This window comes from Littorina saxatilis, linkage group LG10 (genome assembly GCF_037325665.1).
Source record: "Littorina saxatilis isolate snail1 linkage group LG10, US_GU_Lsax_2.0, whole genome shotgun sequence".
In the NCBI taxonomy this organism is placed as follows: Eukaryota; Metazoa; Mollusca; class Gastropoda; order Littorinimorpha; family Littorinidae; genus Littorina; species Littorina saxatilis.
In genome coordinates this window covers 1,487,242-1,512,549 of record NC_090254.1, presented here as the reverse complement: position 1 = coordinate 1,512,549, position 25,308 = coordinate 1,487,242, and the positions used below count along the sequence as shown (strand labels likewise).

The 25,308-nt window shown below is 40.2% G+C and overlaps 1 protein-coding gene across 1 annotated transcript in view; it reads left to right on the top strand.

Annotated features, from left to right (window-relative positions):
* The first annotated feature begins 4,215 nt into the window (after window positions 1-4,215).
* The window catches only part of LOC138977930 (serine-rich adhesin for platelets-like), a 54,719-nt gene continuing 33,626 nt past the window's right edge, over window positions 4,216-25,308 (top strand). The window contains exon 1 of the mRNA XM_070350530.1: window positions 4,216-4,262. The gene's annotated coding sequence lies outside the window, so the exon portion shown is untranslated. The remainder of the gene's footprint in view (window positions 4,263-25,308) is intronic.

Below are 25,308 nucleotides of genomic sequence, written 5' to 3'. Positions count from 1 at the left end.
AAAAGAGGTTACATTAAATCATTAATGGTAGAACATATAAGTTTATGTACATGAAGCGCATTATGTAGAAGCATTGTAGATCATAAGGTAGTGTTCAAAATTGGGTGTAAAGCAATGAAGATAAACGGAAAGTAACCCAACAATAGATTAGCTCAGCAAAACAATGTATTACAGAGCCAATTCTTCGTGATTTTGTCACAATAAACCATAATTCCGATAATGAACAACTGTATACAAAGAAAACATACCAATCAAGTTTATTTGTTCATAGAGTTCATTAAATGGAAAGAATATTTGGTTCTAAAAGAATCCGTGTTGGTGGATTGCCGCAGGGCGTCCGGAAGAGCGTTCCAGAGGCTGCTTCCTGAATAAACAAGACTTGATTTAAATAGGTCTATCCTAGGAAGAGGAGTGTTTAGTTTTATAAAGTGGTGCGAATTCTTCAAAGAGAACTTTGAACAAATGGTTTCGGGTGCATTTTCTGTCATAATTGTATGCATCATTATTCCTTTGTTGTAATTCATTCTTGACTTTAGAGGTAGGACCCCTATGTTGATGTAGTCTGAGTCGGTGAGAGTAGTCTGTTTGAGTAATACTACTTTTAGCGCTCTTTTGAGAGAGAGAGAGAGAGAGAGAGAGAGAGAGAGAGAGAGAGAGAGAGAGAGTGTGTGTGAGAGAGAGAGAGAGAGAGAGAGAGAGAGAGAGAGAGAGAGAGAGAGAGAGAGAGAGAGAGAGAGAGAGAGAGAGAGAGAGAGAGAGAGTACACTTTAGGTATAGGTATTGTTTATGATTTCTTACTTACGCTCGGTTTCAGATGAACAAACCGTTAATCCGGATGAATTTATGCAGATGTTGCGAGAAGGGGGACGTCAAAGCTCGTACACCAAGACAAGACTTTGCACACGATGCAGTGAAATCCGTGTCACTGAGTCAACTACCGTCAAACTATATGGCTGTGAAATTTGGGGTTCAGGTTCTTGCGATTTAGCTACGAAGCTTCAGTTGCGTTTTTATAAGATAGTTTTCAAACTAAGAAAATCTACCCCTAATGCAATGGTTTTTGGCGAACTTGGAAAATATCCCTTAGATGTCAATATGAAATGTAGAATGCTCTGGTATTGGTATAAACTAATTGACCCAGTTAACAAAAATAAATTTTCAAGTGTTGCTTACAGATTTACAAAAGCGTGTGACATTACCCGCTATTACGAGCTAGTCGTGTGACAGAGAGTTTTCTTGCACACGAGACTGTAGATGTTTCACGACGGCTTTAGCCGGAGTGAAACAGCAGCAGTCGAGTGTGCAAGAAAACTCTCTGTCACACGACTAGCTCGTAATGGCGATTATGTCTCACAGCTTCAACAGAGGAGAGAACAAACACGTTTTGCGTACTCACGCTTGATAAACCTAAACACAGGAGCAGCCATTGTGGAGAGATCTACTTTTTGACGAAAGTGACCGAACAACTATAAATGACGTCTCGGAATATGTGAATGACGTCACAGTCATCGTCACAGTCTGTATCTTTTGAAGCATCGCAATCTTCATGACGTCTTTCTGTGTCTGCATCCGCGAAATGTTTGTTCTTTCCGGGATCTTTGTCATCTATGTTCACAACTCTGTCCTTATAGTGTCAGACTAACAGGCCTCCTGAGCGAGCCACTTTCCAAGGGCAGCTAAATTCGCGTATGGAAACAGTACTGTCGTCTGGGATGCCGTTTTCAGTATTCTGAGCGTTGAAGAATTTGTAAAGAGAAGAAACGATAACAGCAGGAGAAATAAAAGTCGTGTGTGCATTTTGGGGTTTTTGGGGGGACGATTTCGAGTTTGAATCCGTTCTTGCACATGCTCCAAAGCGCGTAACATACAATCTTGCACACGTTTGCTTTAGTAGTGGCAAAGAAGGAAAGCGTGTGACATACACTTATGTCACACGCTTTCCTTCTTTGCCACTACTAAAGCAAACGTGTGCAAGATTGTATGTTACACGCTTTGGAGCATGTGCAAGAACGGATTCAAACTCGAAATCGTCCCTCCAAAAGCCCCAAAATGCACACACGACTTTTATTTCTCCTGCTGTTGTCGTGTCTTCTCTTTACAAATTCTTCAACGCTGAGAATACTGAAAACGGCATCCCAGACTACAGTACTGTTTCCATACGCGAGTTTAGCTTCCCTTGGAAAGTGGCTCGCTCAGGAGGCCTGTTAGTCTGAAACTAGAAGGACAGAGTTCTGAACATAGATGACAAAGACCCCGGAAAGAACAAACATTTCGCGGATGCAGACACAGAAAGACGTCATGAAGAATGGAATGCTTCAAAAGATACAGACTGTGACGATGACTGTGACGTCATTCACATATACCGAGACGTCATTCATAGTTGTTCGTTCACTTTCGTCAAAAAGTAGATCTCTCCACAATGGCTGCTCCTGTGTTTAGGTTTATCAAGCGTGAGTACGCAAAACGTGTTTGTTCTCTCCTCTGTTGAAGCTGTGAGACATAATCGCCATTACGAGCTAGTCGTGTGACAGAGAGTGTTCTTGCACACTCGACTGCTGCTGTTTCACTCCGGCTAAAGCCGTCGTGAAACATCTACAGTCTCGTGTGCAAGAAAACTCTCTGTCACACGACTAGCTCGTAATAGCGGGTAATGTATCGTTTTGGTGCGTTCTCGACAAGATTGTAGCGCTTGTACGAGTCATTCACACGAAAGAGTGCTTTTCTCTATTCTTTTCAACTTTCTGAGCTTGTTTTAATCCAAACATAACATGTCTATATGTTTCCGGAATCAGAAAAGATGATAGAGAATAAGATGACATCATTTTTGGATCGATTACTAAACTGTTACTTTTAATTAGAATGTTGAGATTTGTAATGACTAAACCTATTACTTAAAATTATTAAGCTGAAATGCAATCCAATAGTCCGGGGTTTGTCGAAGATTACCTGACCAAAATTTCAATCAATTTGCTCAAAAAATAAAGACGTGACAGTGCCGCCTCAACTTAAAAAAACCCGGATATGACGTCATCAAAGACATTTATATATAAAAAAAATGTTTTGCTGGGGAAATCATTTGAAGAAACTCTCGTGTAAAGTTTCATGAAGATCGGTTCAGTGTTTTTCTGAATAACTCTACACATACAGACAGACAGACAGACAGACAGACAGACACACACACACACACACACACACACACACACACACACCTAAAGTGTGGATGGTTACCTAAGAGGCGGCACTGGGTGCAGTGCCTTTCTAGTGCACTTGCACTACAACAGCACTGGGTGCAGTACTCGGTCCGGCATCGAAGAATTTTGCTCTAAAAAATGCACAAAATTTGACCTATTTCGTCGCCTATAGAGGACGGAAAGAGTGTCATTTTGAACATTGTTATGACATTCTTTCCGTCAAAAAAGTCAATTTAACGGTGTTAAATGAAGCGACCATCCACAGAGGACGGAAAGAATGTCATTTTGAACATTGTTATGACATTCTTTCCGTCAAAAAAGTCAATTTAACGGTGTTAAATGAAGCGACCATCCACACAATTAGGTTGCCATCCAGAGTTTAGGTTGCCATCCACGTGTGGATGGTTGCCTTATGGTGATTTAGGCAACCAAACCTGTGGAAACATGGGTACACACACACACTCACACACACACACACACACACACACACACACAGACACACACAGACACACACAGACACACACAGACACACACAAACACACACACACACACACGCACACACACACACACACACACACACACAGGCACACACACACAGACACACACAGACACACACACACACACACACACACACACACTCGCACATACACATACACACACCCATCCCACCCCCCACCCCCATCCCATCCACACACACACACACGCACTCGGCATCACACACACTGTTCAACATATTACCATACATTGAGCCACTACCTTCCTAATTTGCCAAATGTTTCCTTGTACGAACACAAAACTTTAGTACCTTGAGAAGATAGCTCACACGTCTTAAAAACAACAATACCCGGATATCATCCTTCGCAGTGAAGTCGAGTCATATGAACACAAAGAATAGCAGAACAAAGAGTAAAGTGATCCCTGTACCCGGAATGGCTCCTTGTGACGTCACACTTCGGGAATTCCCACAGGCAGGATCAGTCGTCATGCGAAATCAGGGAAGGAAGTCAGCAATAGAAACACACAATCTGGGCGGCAACAGTCATAGTGGAGACGAGGTCGAGACTGCAGAAGGTAAGAAAACATCTGTGTCGTACTTTGTCAATGATGGTTATGTTGATTGCTTAAAAATGTGTTGATTTTTGTCAAAAAGCAACGGTGGTATTGTGAGAAAAATGGTTAGAATGTAAACAGCTATCAAGTTGGGTTTTCAGTGTAGCAACTTTCAGTATTTTGACTAGACAAGTATAATGCCCACGAGTTGCATTATACTTGTTTGAGTCGAAATATCGGACCCTATTGCTACGTTCAAAACACAATAGTGTTTATATTGTTATTGAGACGTGATAGTCCGTGTTGGAAACATGATTGTGCCAGTGACAGCCACCCACAATCCATGGTCCATGCTCGCTTCCGTGCGCATACCCTTTGCGCATGTACCGACGGAATTCACCGAACATAGACAAACGCGCACAAAGCCTGTGTAGATAACCGGATGGTTCGCATGACGTCAATTTGCCCGATTTCATTTGACTCATATAGCATGCTACATGTATTGTGTTTTGAGCATAGCAATACGGTCTGATATTCTGACGAGACAAGTATAGCCTAATGCTGAAGAGTCGAAGACGAGTCGCATTTTACGTGTTGGAGTCGAAATATCGGAGACTATTGCTACGCTGAAAACACAGTAGCGTTAATCATATTGCTATTCTGACGTGGAGTTATATGGTGACAACATGTTTTTGTCAGCGACAACTACCCTCATGGTCTATGCTGGGTGTTACAGACGACGTTCAGTGCCTTTACCCGCGGCGCATGTACCGACGGAAATCACCGAACATTGAAACTCTTGCAAAAACCAATACAGGGAGTTTGTGTTGCAAATTGTCTGTCGACGAGTCACATAAGAAAACCTGGCCCAGGTATGCGTGTACTTCATCCACGGCCTATGAAACCGGAACCGCGTGTACCTTTTGTTGTTGTAAATATAGAGGATATTGAACGACTTCCGTACACATTTGGACCGATGATCGAAATAGGGCTGTGTGAGACTATCCAATCACCGCCCCCGAATTCCTCACGTGTCTGTCAGAATAACAATATATATACTTTACATTTTCTGTTCGAAAGTCTGACTTCACGCTGCAGATAGCGTTTTCGTTTTAGGTGACTGCGTTGAATCTGTAGATGCTGATTTTTTGTTTGTTTGCTTAACGCCCAGCCGACCATGAAGGGCCATATCAGGGCGGTGCTGCTTTGACATTTAACGTGCGCCACACACAAGACAGAAGTCGCAGCACAGGCTTCATGTCTCACCCAGTCACATCCCAGCAAACAATTTTACGTTGTATTCACGTTATATTCACGTTGGGTTACGTTGGGTTTACGTTGCGTTTCAACGTTTTTTTACGTAGATTTGTATGGACGAAATCACGTGGGAATAACGTTGGAAAACAACGTTGCATTTTACGTGACACCAACGTGAATGCAACGTGAATTATTGGTGGAAGTGGATTGTTCGTAAAAACATTACGTGAATTTTACGTTGTCACAACGTGAATTTTTGGTTGTGGTTGTGGTTTGGTTGAAATTGCGTTGCATTTTTACGTAATGTCCACGTGAATGGAACGTAAATTTTAGGTCAAAATTTAGATCAAAAATTACGTGAATTCTACGTTGACACAACGTAAAAGTTGTGTTTTGGTGCATTTTTCCTGATAAAATTGACGTGAATTACACGTCGACACAACGTGAATTTTTGGTTGTGGTTGTGGTTTGGTTTGATTTCGACGTGAATGCAACGTTGAGAGTGAATGTAGGTTTTGGTAAATGTATACACGCACACACACCAACTTTCACACTCAGTCACAGATCATAAGGACTATTACATGTAACACCATAAACTCAAGATACGATCAACAATTTTATTTCATAACAAAAACATGCATATTATGTTGCGGAGAAACTAAAAATGCACGCAGCTTTGCAGGGCAACAGCACAGCATATTCAATCGATTTCATTCTTTGTCCTGGTGGTCCTCTTCTCCCAGGCAGTCCTCTATGCGCCTCTTTGATGCTGGTCGCTAAACAAAGCAAAGACAGCACATTGATATTAGTGACACCAGAGCCTCCATAATGTCTGGAGTAGAAATACACATCTTTTCAACTTATGTCACTTTGTAGTAACTTTCCACTGCCTACTATATCTCTGGCCTACTGCCAACTGAGTGTTGACACTACATGTATTTCTTTTTAATATATGAAATGAAGCATTATGTCCCTTCTTCGAGCCTTGTTGTGTCAGATTTAGGCCGCAAGCCAAGACAACAAAAGACTGTGTGCCAGTGTGTCTTCCTTCCATAAGAAATGAAGTATTTCAAACGAAAATTGATCGTTTCAGAACAGTTTGGGGGTATTTTATTTGTATTTGCATCATTAAGACATTTGACCTGGAAGGGAAACTGTCTTTAATCTGTGTACAAGAATTAAATGTTTGTACTTGTCCAAACACAAATAACATCCGTTACTGCTATATATATATACGAATCACACACACTCACACACAAACTCACACTAGCGCGTCACCTTATTCCCACTACTATGAGTTATACACAACTACAATAAGCGATAAACGTTTCATATGCTGATCAGGATGCAATGACCTTTGACACGCTCCAATTAAAGCCCATTATAGGGGCCGGTGTCCGTCTCTCTCCTTGAGGATAAAAGGGCTCACAGTCTTTTCAACATTGTTATCAAAATCAAAGTCTTTCGGTAACCTGGAAAGCTACTCGGAGCTAGTACTGTCTCAATTATCCACCGATCGCCGTAGGTCGAAGTTGAAGACTATCAAGTGTATGCATGTTGTAGAGGTGGAAGGTGCACAGAAAATGGAAGCAATCATTACAATCAAACTTTGTTTCCTGATTCCAAAAACATATAGATATGATATGTTTGGATTAAAAACACGCTCAGAAAGTTAAAACGAAGAGAGGTACAGAAAAGCGTGCTATGCAGCACAGCGAAACCACTACAGCGCTGAACAGGCTCGTCAGTTTCACTCCGTTTTGCACAAGCGGCGGACTACGGTCATTGTGAAAAAATGCATTGCGTTCAGTTTCATTCTGTGAGTTCGACTGAGCTTGACTAAATGTTGTATTTTCGCCTTACGCGACTTGTTTTCTAACCTTCATCTGTCCGACACGTGCGATCTCACTTTTTCAGTGAGTTATTTTTTCCCTCTAACATCTGGTTGCCAGACTTCCGTCAACCTCTTGTCAAATGTCACATTGTGATTCTCACGTATCTGATCGCTTCTTTAAGAGCACTTGACAGTGTCCAGTCAATCACTTCTTTCAGACGGGTCATAAAATTGCAAAGGCTCCTGATTGTCCCGCTCCTGTAGGCTTCGTTGGGAAAAGTCGAAGAGGCTAGCGGAAAACTTTGGGGGGAGGGTCTTTTGGGGGGAGGGGGATCTTAGATTGAGAGGAGACAGAATGCATGGAACGGAACTTTTATGAATCGTTTTGTAGTTTTTGTGTCTGGGGCATGTAAACAAAACAAAAATGAGCAAAATTCTGAGAGAAAAACGGGAGCTTTATCAAAGCAAATTTGTTTTACAGTTGTTGTGATTATTTAACGACAAGAGGAGACACAATACAATTTTTTATACTTTTGATTTCTAAGAGCTGAAATCAATTACGCAGATATATTATAAGTCTACAAAGCCATGACGGTGCCAAAATAGCATGATAGCATTTTTGAATATTTCACTAATCAGAGCAGCAGAATTCTAACTTCATTATATAAAATCAATCTAATCAATGAATTTAGTAAGCACTGATCATTAAAAAATCTCACAACTTAAGAACATCATACCTCTGCATAAATTACGCTTATGCAGTATGTTTCTTCCGATTAATGCAAACACTTTTTTTTTCGAAGAGCAGGGACCCGGCATTGATACCGTCACCTGAAAATCAGTGGCTGTGTTGTAAGACCTACATTTTGTAATTGACAATGACTTGAAAAGGCACGTGTCCTAAGCATATATATATAGGAAAGGTAATACATGTACACTCAACGGTGTCTTTTGCACACTGCTATCTGACAAATTATTTAGAGCGGTCATCAGAAGCAGGCGACGATAGTCGATCGAGTGATTTATTACCCACGGGGGGTTGAGGCTGCAGACAATTAACTGTGAACTGAGAAGGGGTAAGCGGTGGGGGCGGAGGGGGGGGGGGGGGGGTAAAAGGGTGGGGTGACAGGCATAAAATAATGAAAACTTGTTATGGTCCGACTTTGGGTTTGGTGTGTGTTGGCTACGCTGATGTCTCAAGTAGACTCACGTTCATAAGGGGGTGGGTAAATCAACATGGTCGGCAATTTTATGATCCAGGTCGACAAAAGACAGTCAAGTGTGTAATTAGCCAATCAGTCAGATGACATCAAGGTGTAAAGTTCTGAATTCTTCTCATACCACCGTTCCGACCTCATCTCTCGGACAAAAGTTGGACAACCAAGTTTTGGAAGAAATTTTCTTTGAGTGACATCACAGGTTTCTGGAAAGCAAGGATTTGGGACAAAAGAAAGAATAACTGACACTATGACACACACACACACACACACACACACACACACACACACAAACACACACACAGGCACGAACTCAAACAAACACACTGGCACACCACACACACACACACTGACACCACACACACGTACACACACACCGACACCACACACACACACACACACACTCACACTCACACACTCACGCACGAACACATTCATACAAACTTGCGCGCGCGCGCACTGATTTCTAAACAACAACAACAATAAGCAGTGAACGATGCATGCTAATCATGAGGCAAGAAATGAATGTGGCAAGTTTGATTCAACTTTGACCCGCTCTAAATCCCACGTTGTACACAGGAGCGGTGTCCGTCTGTCTCCCTGAGGATGAAAGGGCTCACAGTTTCCAAAACTTGTGATCAAAATCAAAGTCTTTCAGTAACCTGGGCTCGTATTCTTGAAAAAGCTGCAAAATTGTGTCCTTTAAAGTCAAACTGTCGTTTAACTACCGCCCGGTATTTATTTTTACTGCCCAGTAATTATTTATTTCCCCCCGGTATTATGTGTGTCTGGCGGAAGGTCGGCAGCTACCAGAATTGGTTATTTTTAGAATTGGAGATTCCTCATGCTTGCTCCTCTCTACAAACAATATTTCAACAAGATTTATTCTTGAAAAAGCTGCAACTCATATACTGGCCTGTAAAACTCAATAAGTCCGCCAACTGCTAAGTGTTATTTATGAAACACCGGTAAGTCCTTACCGGGTTGTCTCCGAGCTGTAAAGTTAGAGGACCCCTCCCCCTCCTGTAAAGTCGCTACCTGTCAGTAACTTCACCAACACTGTCCATTAAAACCGTCAAGTTCGAATAAATCTTGTTCAAATATTGTTCGTAGATTTATGTCCCTCATGGACACACATTGGTGTCCTTTAAGCACCGATGCATTGCGGTCAAATACGAGCTTCTGCTCGCGAAAGATTTCAACCGATGCTCGATCATAACGGCGTGTTGCAAAAGCGTGCTTGCGTCTTGTTTAATGCATTACAGTGGCGAGAATTTGGTGTCTGATTCCGTAGCCGAACGGTGATCGAATTCGCCTGATGCGCGATTGAGTCGGGTTCGAATCGCCATCAGGCCTTAATTTTTTTTTGTTTTACTCTTTGTCATTAATTTTGTTTGTTTTTGTTTATTTTCTTCGTGTGCAAAAGAGTACGTTGTAATATCAAAATTGATTTAAAAAATTAATTTTAGGCGAGAATGAGTTTTTTTTTTAAATTGATGGTTAACATGATATTACCGTTAACTACCTTGAATACGCCCACCCACCCTATGTACCAGTTTTGCCCAAAAGTGGGGGGTGGGCGTTTACTAGGTACTATACCCTTGGCAGGAGCGGGTCCTTAGCTAGAAAAACGATATTTTGGTCATTTGTCATAGAAGTGTTCAAAGGATGCGTTATTGCACAAAACTCCCCCCCACACACACACACACACACTAACACTAACACTAACACACAAAATCAACCTCTTCAGATATCACTTCCCGCCAAAGATGAAGCTTTGAAGATGAAGACCATTGTTGGAGCAGTCCGCGGTACAAGCCATCAACAACTGTACGACGAGTCAGGCTTTATTTCATTTTAAGAGAGGCGTAAACGTCAAAAATCGATATTATTTCACAAGATTGTACACCGTAAGGTGCCAAACTACTTACTTGCGATATTGCCACCATTAATATCAACTAATAATCCATATCGCCAGCGCAGACTTTTAGACAGGAAAGTTCCATCGTTTAACACTGAATTATACAAAAACTCATTTCTCCCATCTACAACACAACTCTGGAATTCTTTACCAGACTACATAAAACTTAGTAAGTCCTTCAAGCACTTTTTGTCAAAAAACGATTTAAGTCTGCCGTGTAATTGGTATTCTGGAGATCGCATATCACAAACAATTCACTGTAAGCTCAGGCTATATATAAGTGATCTTAACGATCTAGTGAGACGACACGTTGCTACAGATGCATCTTGTGACTGCGCATTTCCGTCCGAAACCGTAAAACACTTCCTATTAGATTGTCCAAATTATCGCGAAGCACGTCAAGAAACCATACATACCCTCCCTAACCACAGTATTCACCTCCCCCACCTTCTAAATGGAGACAGACAGTATTCTCTAGATTTGAACAGGAACATTTTGTCAAGAGTACACTCGTTCATTGAACGTTCAGGCCGCTTTGGGCAAACCAGAATCAATGCTCCACAAGCCGGACAACAACTTTAATTTCTGCACAACTCCTACCCATCCCTCTTCTTTTTATTCCTTTTCTTCCCCTCCTTCCTTCCTCTTACTGTCTTTCTTTATAATGATTATGCAACGTTTATTATGTTATGATAATTTTGGATGATTAATGAGATGAGGATGATTATAATGATGATGCTTTGGATTTCCAATTTGGTTTATTTAGACAAATTGTTCAGCCGTTACCGCCTTACGTTATAATATCCATGCAGGAACACCACTATTAGCTTCTAGCTTGTTGCTGTTACCTGTGTCTTTTGTATACATGTCATGATTGTAACATTTGTTGAAATAAACTTATGTTTAAACCAAAGATGAAGCTTTCGTTTCTTCTTTTTCCTCCCAGTCAAAAATGTATTGCGATTCTCTAGCCACTTCAGAAACCTTTTTCTGTCCAATCCCCGAAGCATGTCTAAGGAAAGGAAACAATTGAAAAACAACAATAACAGCAGACTGAATAATCTTTATTCATTTTCCTTGTCTACTAGTCCACTGGTCGAAACTGGGGGGTGGGCGTTTACTAGGTACTAGGCCATGTACACCTGCATGCAACCGAGGTTTATAAAAAAAAAATTTAAAAAAAATCTCCCCGTGTTTTTATTTCATTCAGTTTGTTTGGGTTGTTGCTATTGACTTTGAAACTGACACGCCGGCGAAAACGCCGGTAACGCGTGCACAGAGAAGAGCAAGCATCGGGAATCTTCAATTCTAAAAATAACCAACTGGTAGCTGCCGACCTTCCGATAGACACACATGAATACCGGGGAAAAATAAATAATTACTGGGCAGTAAAAATAAATACCGGGCGGTAGTTAAACGACAGTTTGACTTTGAAGGACACAATGTTGCAGCTTTTTAGCCAGCGTGTCAGTTTCAAAGTCAATAGCAACTACCCAAACAAACTGAATGAAATAAAAACACAGGGAGACCCTTTTTATTTATTTTTTATTTTTTTGTTTTTAATCTCAGTTGCATGCAGGTGGCTGCTACCGCATTTTAGGTGGGTTTTTTTTTCTCTCTCACCTTTGTTTTTTTAAGCGGGAAGCATCCTTCTTCATGGTTATTTATTTAATTTTTTTAATCAAATGTTTACATGTTTAAGTTAACAAACTTTATCAATAAACTAATATCATCTTAACCAAAGATTTAAAAACAAAACCATTGCAGCCTAAAACATTTTTTTTAAATCAATTTTGCTGTTATAACGTACTCTTTTGCACATGAAGAAAATAAACAAAAATAAACAAATGCCAAAGAATAAAAAAAAAAATTACGGGCAGATGGAGATTTGAACTCGACTCAATCACGCATCAGGCGAATGAGAGAACCGTTGGACCACGGAATCAGTTGAAAATAATCGGACACTGTAATGCATTAAAGAAGACGCTAGCACGCTTTCACCACAAGCCGGTATGATCGAGCATCGGTTGAAATCTTTCGCGAGCGGTATCTCGTATTTGTCCGCAATGCATTGGTGCTTAAATGACACCAATGTGTGTCCATGAGGGACATAAATCTACAAACAGTATTTTAACAAGATTTATTCAAAATTGACGGTTTTAGAGGAGGGGGATGGGTCCTCCAACTTTTCAGCTCGGAGACACCCATGTAAGTCTTTCCCGGAGTTTCATGAATAACACTTAGCGGACTTATCGAGCGGAAGTGGTTTTACAGGCCGGTATATGAGTTGCAGCTGTTCCAAGAATACGAGCCCTGGAAAGCTACTTAGAGTGCTGTCTCAATTATCCCCCTATCGCCGTAGGTCGAAGTTGAGGACTATCAAGTGTATAGGGAGGGGTAGGGGGAGGGTGGAAGGGAATTGTTACGACACGACTTTGTCGTGTAAAAGGAAATGATGGGTGGCACGCGGATATCCGTGGGATGTTCAGACATGGAAATTGCTCGAAATAACGATTATCTATTAAACTCATAGCTCATGGATTTCCATTAAGTACTTTTACCCCGCGTTGTACTTGAAGTCCGACACCTAGTGTGAAAACGATCGTTCAATAGTCCAACATATTTCTGCCCCTTTTCCCGTTTAACCCCCAAATAACAACAACTACAACAAAGACAGCAAGAGCGACGACGACGACAACAAAATGTTGGAACCAAATTGAAATCATTGCAAACAAGACACCAGTAAATGTCGGACACCTACATGGTGGTTTTCAAGTTCCTCATTTTGTTACATCCCCCATACAAAACACTTTACCTATTGATCTTGTTATTTGGTTAGTTAATTTGAAATTAATGTTAAAGTTCCTAATTTGTTATCTAAATTTCGCCATAACGCATTTATTAACTCATTCATTTATGAACTTATTTATGTATCATTTCCCGTCGCGATATAACCTTGAATGGTTGAAAACGACGTTAAACACCAAATAAAGAAAGAAAGATGTATCATTTCCCGATTCGTCTATTTGTTTATTTTTTTTATTTCAGTTATTTCGGCATGTAGGTATTTCGGTTGTAAGCAATTCAGTTATAATAAAACAAATTCACCCATTATTAGAAAGGGGAAAACAAATTGGAATGTCGGGTGCACATTCCAAGTTGATCCCTTTTATAACTAAAAATAGCGCGCGTTATTACTAACAATGCTCTTGTACACGCTTATAAAACATAAAGCCCACATGTTAAAATACCTTGACAACTACAAAGTGGGAAATTACAACGACGGTCAACAGTCAGAGTTATATATTGCTTGCAAGCCTGTCCGCCCTGTATCCAAGATATCCCCCATGCACTGGCATGGTCCTAAGATGACACACTTATTACTCAACAGTAAATTCCAGTAAGCCTTTAGTCGGACTCTGTCATTTGTATGTTTGTGAATGTCACAGAAAAAAACCACAACTCCCAAGATCACAGAAGCATGATTAACCATTCAGTCAATTCAAGGGAATGCACGCTGAAAACGTCCGCTTTCATTTCACCTAAGAGGGGGAGGAAGGTGTTTTGTTAATTTTCTATTGCTGGTACTCGCACGTGTTCAAAGTGTGTGGGAAAAAGATCAAGTCGCGTAAGGCGAAATTACTACATTTAGTCAAGCTGTGGAACTCACAAAATGAAACTGAACGCACTGCATTTTTTCCCAATGACCGTAGTCCGCCGCTCGTACAAAGGGCGGTGAAATTAACGACCCTGTTTACGCGGAAGTGGTTGCGCTCTGTTGCATATAGCACGCCTTTCTGTACCTCTCTTCGTTTTAACTTTCTGAGCGTATTTTTAATCCAAACATATCATATCTACATGTATATGTTTTTGGAATCAGGAATCGACAGGGAATAAGATGAAATTGTTTTTAGATCGATTTCGGAAAATTAATTTTAATCATAATTTTTATATTTTTAATGTTTAGAGCTTGTTTGTAATCCAAATATAACATATGTATACGTTTTTGGAATCAGAAAATGACGAAAAATAAGATGAAATTGTTTTTGGATCGTTTGATAAAAAAATAATTTTAATTACAAGTTTCCGATTTTTAATGACCAAAGTCATTAATTAGTTGTTAAACCATCAAGCTGAAATGCAATACCAAAGTCCGGCCTTTGTCGAAGATTGCTTTGCCAAAATTTCAATCAATTTGATTGAAAATGAGGGTGTGACAGTGCCGCCTCAACTTTTACAAAAAGCCGGATATGACGTCATCAAAGGTATTTATTGAAAAAATGAAAAAAAACTTCCGAGGATATCATTCCCAGGAACTCTCATGTAAAATTTCATAAAGATCGGAGTCCAGTAGTCTGAATCGCTCTACACACACACACGCATCACAGACACAGACACACACACACACACTCACTCACTCACACACACACACACACCGTGGCACAGACACACAGACACATAGACACACACACACACACACACACACACACACACACACACACACACACCACGACCCTCGTCTCGATTCCCCCTCTATGTTAAAACATTTAATCAAAACTTGACTAAATGTAAAAAGGCAAAACAACTCAGGGTTGAAGCAGCCTGCATGCAACTGAGGACAACAACAAGTCGCGTAAGGCGAAAATACAACATTTAGTCAAGCTCAGTCGAACTCACAGAATGAAACTGAACGCACTGCATTTTTTCACAAAGACCGTAGTCCGCCGCTTGTGCAAAACGGAGTGAAACTGACGAGCCTGTTCAGCGCTGTACATAGTGGTTTCGCTGTGCTGCATAGCACGCTTTTCTGTACCTCTCTTCGTTTGGTTTAAACTGTTGCATTCAACGTTTGTGCATTATTTACAAATAAAAAACGCATATAGAGTAAACAACAACAAGCATAATGCTTATAGTGGTGTTTACAGTTTTCTAGAAAAATACATATAAATGGCGGCTATTGTACAGTTTAAATGAAGAGCAAGCAAACATGAAAAGAAAATTGAATGAAAAATGTACATCAAAACAAAAATCCGTTTAAGAATACATATAATTATTATATTTTTCGTTTTAACTTTGTGAGCGTGTTTTTAATCCAAACATATCATATCTATATGTTTTTTGAATCAGGAACCGACAAGGAATAAGACGAAATTGTTTTTAAATCGATTTCGGAAATTTGATTTTGATAATAATTTTTATATTTTTAATTTTCAGAGCTTGTTTTTAATCCAAATATAACATATTTATATGTTTTTTGAATCAGATAATGACGCAGAATAAGATGGAATTGTTTTTGGAACGTTTGATAAAAAAAATAATGTCAATTACAAGTTTCTGATTTTTAACGACCAAACTCACTCATTAGTTTTTAAGCCACCGAGCTGAAATGCAATACCGAAGTCCGGCCTTTGTCGAAGATTGCGTGGCCAAAATTTCAATCAATTTGATTGAAAAATGAGGGTGTGACAGTGCCGCCTCAACTTGTACAAAAAGCCGGATATAACGTCATCAAAGGTATTAATCGAAAAAATGAAAAATAAGTCCGGGGATATCATTCCCAGGAACTCTCATGTAAAATTTCATAAAGTTCGGTCCAGTAGTTTAGTCTGAATCGCTCTACACACACACACGCACAGACACACACATACACACACAGACACACGCACGCACACACACACACACACACACACACACACACACACACACCACACACACACACACCACACACACACACACACACATACACCACGACCCTCGTCTCGATTCCCCCTCTATGGACATTCTGTGAGTTCGACAGCTTGACTAAATGTTGTATTTTCGCCTTACGCGACTTGTTTTTTGCTGTATTTTTCTCTTTTTCTTTATTTTGTCTTATGTCTGTAATGAACATTTTAAAATAAAGAGGAAAAACACTACCCACGATCCTCTCAACGAAACAGTACATTAAAAAACCTGCGCACGCGCACACACACACAAACACAACTTTTCGAGAAAACATTGGCTGCATTTTTTTTTTTACTGGTGAGCGTACCCTAAGAAGAAATCCAACATGTGTTGTCCATATGGTTTAAACATAGGTTTATTTTAACAAAGGTTACAATCATGACATGTATACAAAGTTCACAGAAACAGCAACAAGCTAAAAGCTTATAGTGGTGTTCCTGCATGACAGTACAACATAAGGCGGTAACGGCTAAAAATGTGTCTCAATAAACCAAATCTATTAATAACGTAATGAACGTTGCATAATGATTATAAAGAAAGACAGTAAAGGAAGGAGGGAGGGAAAGAAGATGAATAAAAGAAGAGGGATGGGTAAGAGATGTGCAGAAGTTAAAGTTGTTGTCCGGCTTGTAGAGCATTTATTCTGATTTACCCAAAGCGGCCTGAACGTTTGATGAACGAGTGTACGGTGGAAAAAATTTTCCTGTTCAAATCTAAGGAATACTGTGTGTCTCCGTTTAAAAGGTGGGGGAGGTGAATTATGTGATTGGGGAGGGTATGTATAGTTTCTTGACGTGCTTCGCGATAATTTGGACAATCGAATATGAAGTGTTGTACGGATTCGGACGGGAATCCGCAGTCACAAGATGCATCTGTTGCAACGTGACGTCTCACTAGATCGTTATTAAGATCACTTATATATAACCTGAGCTTACAGTGAATTATTTGTGACATACGATCTCCAGAATAAAAATAACACGGCGGACTTAAATCGTTTTTTGACAAAAAGTGCTTAAATTCACTTAGGGAATCACTAAGTTTTATATAGTCTGGTAAAAAATTCCAGAGTTGTGTAGTAGATGGGAGAAATGAGTTTCTGTATAATTCAGTTTTAAACGATGGAACTTTCCTGTCTAGAGGTCTGCGCCGGTGATATGGGTTATTAGTTGATATTAGTGGTGGCAATATCGCTAATAAGTAGTTTGGCACCTTGCGGTGAACGATCTTGTGAAATAATATCAATTTATGACGTTTTCGCCTCTCTAGTAATGAAATAAAGCCTGACTCATCGTACAATTTTTGATGGCTTGTACCGCGGACTGCTCCAACAATGGTTCGAATTGCATCTAAGTGAATACTTTCGAGCTCGGTGGCTAACTCCTTAGGGCAGTTGTCCCAGAGAACATCAGCATAATCAAAATGTGGCAATATGAAGGATTTATACATTATTTCTAAAGCTTTTCTGCCTAGTCTATATTTATAAGATCGTAAGCAAGCTACTAGCGTACGGCATTTTGCTATAACAGATTTAATATGTAACTCCCACTTACCGTTATTTTGAATAATAATACCAAGATGTTTATGACTTTCAGTTTCTTGTAAAATTGTGCCACCGAAGTTTAAAGGGATGTAATCTGGATTTCTTTTCCTGCTTATATTCAGAAGTTTTGTTTTACTTTGATTAAATTTAACTTTCCACTGTCTAGCCCACTGGTCGATTTTTTCAAGATCTGAGTTAAAAATATCTGTTCGCATCTGAGAATTTTCCAGGCTTAAATACATACTTGTATCGTCGGCAAACAGTTTAATAATGGATTCAACGTTATCAACTATGTCGTTAATGTAAACCAGAAAAAGGAGAGGTCCTAGAATAGAGCCTTGTGGAACGCCTGTTTGCACAGGTAAGTAGCTAGACATACTTCCTTTAAGCACCACTGCTTGTGTTCGATCAGTTAAATAGTTTTGCAGCCAATTAAACATCTGACCTCGAATCCCTAGTGCAAATAACTTTCTCAGAAGACCTTTGTGCCAGACTCTGTCAAATGCTTTGGAAATGTCGAAAAAGATTGCCTGGACAGTAATGCTGTCGTCGAGTGACTTGCAAAAGTCGTTATATAGGCATGTTAACTGGTATACAGTGGAGTCACCGGGAATAAAACCAGACTGGGAAGGTGTGATTATGTTATTCGATACAAAATAATCAAACACATGTTTCTGAACACATTTTTCAAGAACTTTACCTACGCAGCTTAAGAGTGAGATGGGACGATAATTTGAACAGTCTCCTTTATCCCCCTTTTTAAATATCGGTGTTATGTGTGCTGTTTTCCATATGCTTGGAAATACACCCTCATTTAATGATCTAGTAAATAAAATAGATAGAGGTTCTGCTATTATAGGTAAACTTGCAATAAGAATCTTATTATGAATTTTATCAGGCCCGACAGCTTTAGATGTATCAAGGCTTTCTATTACACTTTTCACTTCTTCGGAAGTCACGACCATATCGTCGATAAAAAACTCAGCATTGTCTATATCGGGAACATTATCGTCTGTGTCGTTTATTTCTGATTGTTTAACAAAAGACATATTAAATAATTCAGCCTTTTCCTGGTCTTCAAAATAGGTTTTACAATCGACTGTTAGTGGCGGGATTTCGTTTTGGTCAGAGCCTTTCTTTGCCATAAACCTGTTAACTAACTTCCACCACTGCTTCTGACCAAATTTCTTTGGATCAGATACGGACCGGTCAAGTTCCTCTAAATATTGTTTCTTTCGCGTTCGAATAGCATCTGTGTATTGGTTCCTTATCTTACGAAAGAGTTCCCAAGCTTGTGGTGTGTCTACATGCACAGCAATAGTATGAATAAATCTTTTTCGGTCTTTTAATTTCAAAATATATGATGTGATCCAGGGTGTGTCTCCCTCCCGAATGGTGACTTCCTTGACAGGCAAGCAGGTTTTCACGATCGAATACAACTGCTCCGAAAAAAGAGAAGCTGCGGTATGAATATCTTCTAAAGTCACTATGTTTGACCAATCAATTTTCTGTAACTCAACTATTAACTTTTGACCGTCTAGTTTGCTATAATCTAAAATCGTTCTTTTTGAGTGTGATCTTTTCTTTTGTTCTCATACGCGAGATGTCTCAAGAGGACCCATTTTGGCAAAGTTTAGAGGAGGGGGGGGGGAGGGGGGGACTGAGCATGTCCGTAATTTTATTATCCAAGTGGACAAGCGATCGACAAAAGCCCGACAAAAGACTGCCAAGTGCCGTAAATGAGTCAGGTAAGATCAAGGCGCGATTTTTGACTTGTACTTCATACCAGTTTTCCTCGCCTCTTCTCTCCTCAACAAAGGTCTAGCAACAAAGTTTGGGGGGTGTAATCTCATAAGGAGTGGCATAATATCACATGCGAATATGAGGGAACGAGACAGAAGAATGAATAAAACAGCCGCTATTACGCGTAAGGCGAAAATACAATATTTAGTCAAGTAGCTGTCGAACTCACAGAATGAAACTGAACGCAACGCAACGCAGCAAGACCGTATACTCGTAGCATCGTCACTCCACCGCCCGTGGCAAAGGCAGTGCCCGTGGAATTGACAAGAAGAGCGGGGTATTCGTTGCGCTGAGAAGGATAGCACGCTTTTCTGTACCTCTCTTCGTTTTAACTTTCTGAGCGTGTTTTTAATCCAAACATATCATATCTATATATTTTTGGAATCAGGAACCGACAAGGAATAAGATGAAAGTGTTTTTAAATTGATTTCGAAAAAAAATTTTGATAATAAGTTTTATATATTTAATTTTCAGAGCTTGTTTTTAATCCGAATATAACATATTTATATGTTTTTGGAATCAGCAAATGATGGAGAATAAGATAAACGTAAATTTGGATCGTTTTATACATTTTTATTTTTTTTTTACAATTTTCAGATTTTTAATGACCAAAGTCATTAATTAATTTTTAAGCCACCAAGCTGAAATGCAATACCGAAGTCCGGGCTTTGTCGAAGATTACTTGACCAAAATTTCAACCAATTTGGTTGAAAAATGAGGGCGTGACAGTGCCGCCTCAACTTTCACGAAAAGCCGGATATGACGTCATCAAAGACATTTATCAAAAAAATGAAAAAAACGTTCGGGGATTTCATACCCAGGAACTCTCATGTCAAATTTCATAAAGATCGGTCCAGTAGTTTAGTCTGAATCGCTCTACACACACACACACACACACACACACACACACACACACGCACACACGCACATACACCACGACCCTCGTTTCGATTCCCCCTCGATGTTAAAATATTTAGTCAAAACTTGACTAAATATAATAAGAAAGAATACCGTCCAACTAACACGAAGAAGAATGGGAAAAAATCTTAAATAAAGGGAGAGGTACAAAGGTTGCGATTCATCTCGGCTAGATATTATTCACAATTTTTGTAAACATAGTAAGCCTATACTCGCATCAGACACATATTTTACATGTATCAGCATCCTACATTTTGTCCGTGTCTGCCTTCTGGCCGGGTTTGCGATTTCTACATATTATATTCATGTGTTCTTCTCTCTGACAGTGCGGGCTCAACTTTTACAAACGGGACAATATGACATCAAATAACGCTATCAAATATCGGAGAACAGCCACACAAGCAAATGCTCTCAAGAATATGTAAACCAATGTTCATCAAAATCCGTTAGGTAGCACACACACACACACACACACACACACACACACACACACACACACACACACACACACACACACACACAGTCCGAGTGTGTCATTACTTGAATGGGGTGTGCACGTAAAAGATCCCACGATTGACAAAAGGGTCTTTCCTGGCAAAATTGTATTGGCATAGATAAAAATGTCCACCAAAATACCCGTGTGACTTGGAATAATAGGCCGTGAAAAGTAGGATATGCGCCGAAATGGCTGCGATCTGCTGGCCGATGTGAATGCGTGATGTATTTTGTAAACAAATTCCATCTCACACGGCATAGATAAAAATCCCTGCGCCTTGAATATGTGCGCGATATAAATTGCACAAAGTAAAAATACAAAAATAAATAAATAAATCCCTGCGCTTAGAACTGTACCCACGGAATACGCGCGATATAAGCCTCATATTGATTGATTGATTGAATCAGTGAATGTGAAAAGACTATGGGTAGTCGTCTAAGACAGGTTAAAATCAGTCTAACGAATGACTACACAAACCTGCATGTGTCAGGTTTTAATTTTTGTTTGTTTGTTCTTTCTTTATTTTGTTTTGTTATTTCGTACGTTCGTTGATAAAATGCCGTCCCAACCTGCCGCCCACACACACACACACATACACACACACACACACACACACACACACACACACACACACACACACACACACACACACACACACACACATTATAACCCCCCCTCCCGAATCCCCTCCCCCATTCTCCACCCGATAGCTCCTCTTTGTCTCACTCTCTCCTCCTTACAAATAACAATTTGATACGTTCATCTTTAATCCACCCCCCTCCCCGAATCACCTCCCCATTCTCCACCCGATAGCTCCTCTTTGTCTCGCTCTCTCCCCCGGTGTGACGTTTTCATCTTTCGCCGTGTTGATATTTCGCTTCTCGGCCTCGTTGATCTAGTATAAACTCTACACTGAACAAAAAAACACCCTTCGATAGAACTGATGAGCGACCTTGTGTACCTTACATTCATGGGGCCAAATTTGTCCAACCAATTTGTTTTAATTAACTTAGAAATTTGATTCATCCTAAAATGTTTCCTTCTTACTCAAGGGACGTAATTAACCACTCAGTACACGTTTTCGAAGAATTCGATTTTGGGGTTGAAATCTATTAAATTTTACCACCAATTTTCTTCACATGCAAGAAACTGACATGCATTTCGTCCTTAAATAATTTCACTTCTTAATTTTACCAGGAAACAACATTTCAGTCTTGAGTATATGTCGAGGGGGAAATATGTACACAGACGAAAGATGAAATCGTGACACCGGCAGGGTATCACGGCTGCCTACTTGAGTGAGTAACAGAACAGGTCGACAAAAGACAGTCAAGTATGTAATGAGCCAATGTGTCAAGTTCTGAATTCTTCTCATACCACTGTCCGCTGGGCAGATTCACTTGAACTTGAAGCAGCTTGTCTGGATACATCGTCCTCCCTCAAGATCGTAAAATGCCCAATTAAGTACTTGAGATAACAATGGCCGCCCCCGCTTTCAGTCTCATGCACTGAGCTAGTCTGATTAAACAGCTTTCTAAAGGTTGCGAGATGTGAAACGTGTTTTTCCTTTGTGTTCCACTGGTTGTGACCCATTGTTTCGCTATACTGACTCAAAAGTTGAGTCTAAAAGAATGTGTATCCCTTGAACTGAGTTAGGGCTGACATTGTGACTATTGGAAAGACCCGCCATCTTTGGCCGGTCCGTTTCCATTCCAATCATGGTCTCGACAATCAAGTAATCTGTGCATGTGTACATGGAGTACAATAAGTGATAACGTCTCATGTGGAACAACTGAAAACAACTTACCTTCGAGTTGATTACGATGAATATTTTAGTCCTGAAAGTGTTCATCAAAGTTGAAAACCAAATTTGGGATACACAAAGTCGACCGTGGCCATCACCGGAGAACACTGTCGGTTAGTAACGCGTCTTTTTTTGGGAGGGAAAGTTTCGCACTCGCAAATCCATTTAACTCAGCAAATTCCTTGAAACAATATGCATTTATGTTATACTCTTTTCGTCTTACACAATTAGTGAACCTCTATGTTTGACCGAACATTAATTGAATAGAATATTACGAAACTAAAAATGCAGGTGAAAAAACCGAAATGATTGACAAAGTTTCGACGTTGTCTCTCTCTGTCTCTCTCTGACTCTCTCTGTCTCCCTCTCTCCCCTCTGTCTCCCTCTCTGTCTCTCTCTATCTATCTCTCTCTCTCTCTCTCTCTCTCTCTCTCTCTGTCTCTGTCTGTCTGTCTGTCTGTCTGTCTGTCTGTCTGTCTGTCTCTGTCTGTCTGTCTCTCTCTCTCTTTCTCTCTCTCTCTTTCTCCCCCGACCCCCAGCCCCAATTTTTGGAAGGTTAGAAACTAGAGGACGTACATTTCTGTACAGTCACCATAAAATCTTCATCATGAATGCAAAAATGTTAACAAAATCGGCAAACCATAAAAGAACATGAAAAAAGGAAAGAGGTGCATTTAAAGGCTGTTGCATGGGTACTGGCTCTCAAAATCCGTTCAGCAGAATGAGTTCGCATGTAACTGAAACTATTCTTTAGAGTTACTTGGTGATTTTAAAAGCTTGATAACACAAGTCCCATGATTTTAGACATGCTACAATGCCTTTAATCGAAGAAAGTTTGCGTTCTTGGCTGAGTCAATGCAGCTGGCTCGAAAATTACCTCCCTTGGACGCGTGACGTCTATAGCGGAATCGGCCGGGTGGAACGGCGCTCTCTTATGCCGTGCAATGGGCGCAATCGGGTAGTCTAGTCATGTCCTCAAGAATACTTCAAAGGTAGGTCAAGAGAAACTAAGGACGGGGTGCGAGGGTGACTTCTCCCAGGTTATAACATTTCAAACAATAAATAACGGAGTTCATAACATGTATTCTGCTCCCTTCCTGCTTTGTCGGGTGTAATTCCCACTTGAACCCTGTTTTAGTTCAACTTATTGGCAGATATATTGTCACGCGCCGAGGGACACAAACACACTCACACACACACACACACACACACACACACACACACACACACACACACACACACATACACACACAGCCACCCACAAACACACATACACAAACTGATGTGACACACACACACACACATACACAAACTGATGTCACACACACACACACACACACACACACACACACACACACACACACACACACACACACACACACACACACACGCACGTATAGACAATCACAGAGATTAGGTTCATGTATTCTGCCCCCCTCTCGCCACTAATTTACAAAATACAACAAGAGGTTTGATGAGCACAGTAGATCAACTTTAAACGTACACAATTATATTTTTAGCATTACTTTTCAATTCTCGTTGATGCATTAATGATGCCAGAAAATGTAACCGGACGCATTTGGAACGCCAAAGTAAGCAATCAAATACATTGCGCGGTACATCGGCGCTTAATTTCATAACGTCTGACTGAGTCATTTGTTATTCGGTGATAGTTTCGCACATATCTATCTCCTGTATTTGAAAATCTGTTCACCTTACGTAATTTTCAAAGGCTTTATATATATATACATTTCTTTGATAAACGATACGAAACCGTGCAGGTGAAAAATTGGTAATGACTGACGTAGGATTTACGTTGTGGATTTCACGTTGAGGGCACGTTGGCGATCAATCAAACCCCAACGTTGTGTGTTTACGTTGAAACTACGTTGTAGGAACGTTTGTTGTATCAAACTAACTTTTGTTTTTAAATCACGTGAATTTCACGTGAAAATCACGTGAGTATACCAACGTTGTTCGAACACCAGAAAATCACAATAATACAACGTCGATTTTACGTTGCTTTTTAAGGTGGAATCCACGTGAAATTTACGTTATGTACCAACGTGTAAAAAACAAAAAAACACAACTGTAACGCAACGTTGCTTTCACGTTGTGTTTTTTGGTTGGATCCACGTAAATTTCACGTAATCTTCGCAACATTTGTAAGACACCAAAATGCAACGTGAAATTCACGTAAAATTTACGTAGTATTACAACGTCGAAAGAACACCAAAATCTCACAATGACACAACGTTGGTTTTACGTTGCGTTTTTTGGTTGGCTCAACGTAAATTTCACGTAAAGTTCGCAACGTTGCTAATGACACGAAAAATTCACATTTTCGCAACGTCGTATTCACGTTGTGTGTTTGCTGGGATTATTCTGACACCGGACCAACCAGTCCTAGCACTAACCCCATAATGCCAGACGCCAGGCGGAGCAGCCACTAGATTGCCAATTTTAAAGTCTTAGGTATGACCCGGCCGGGGTTCGAACCCACGACCTCCCGACCACGGGGCGGACGCCTTACCACCAGGCCAACCGTGCCGG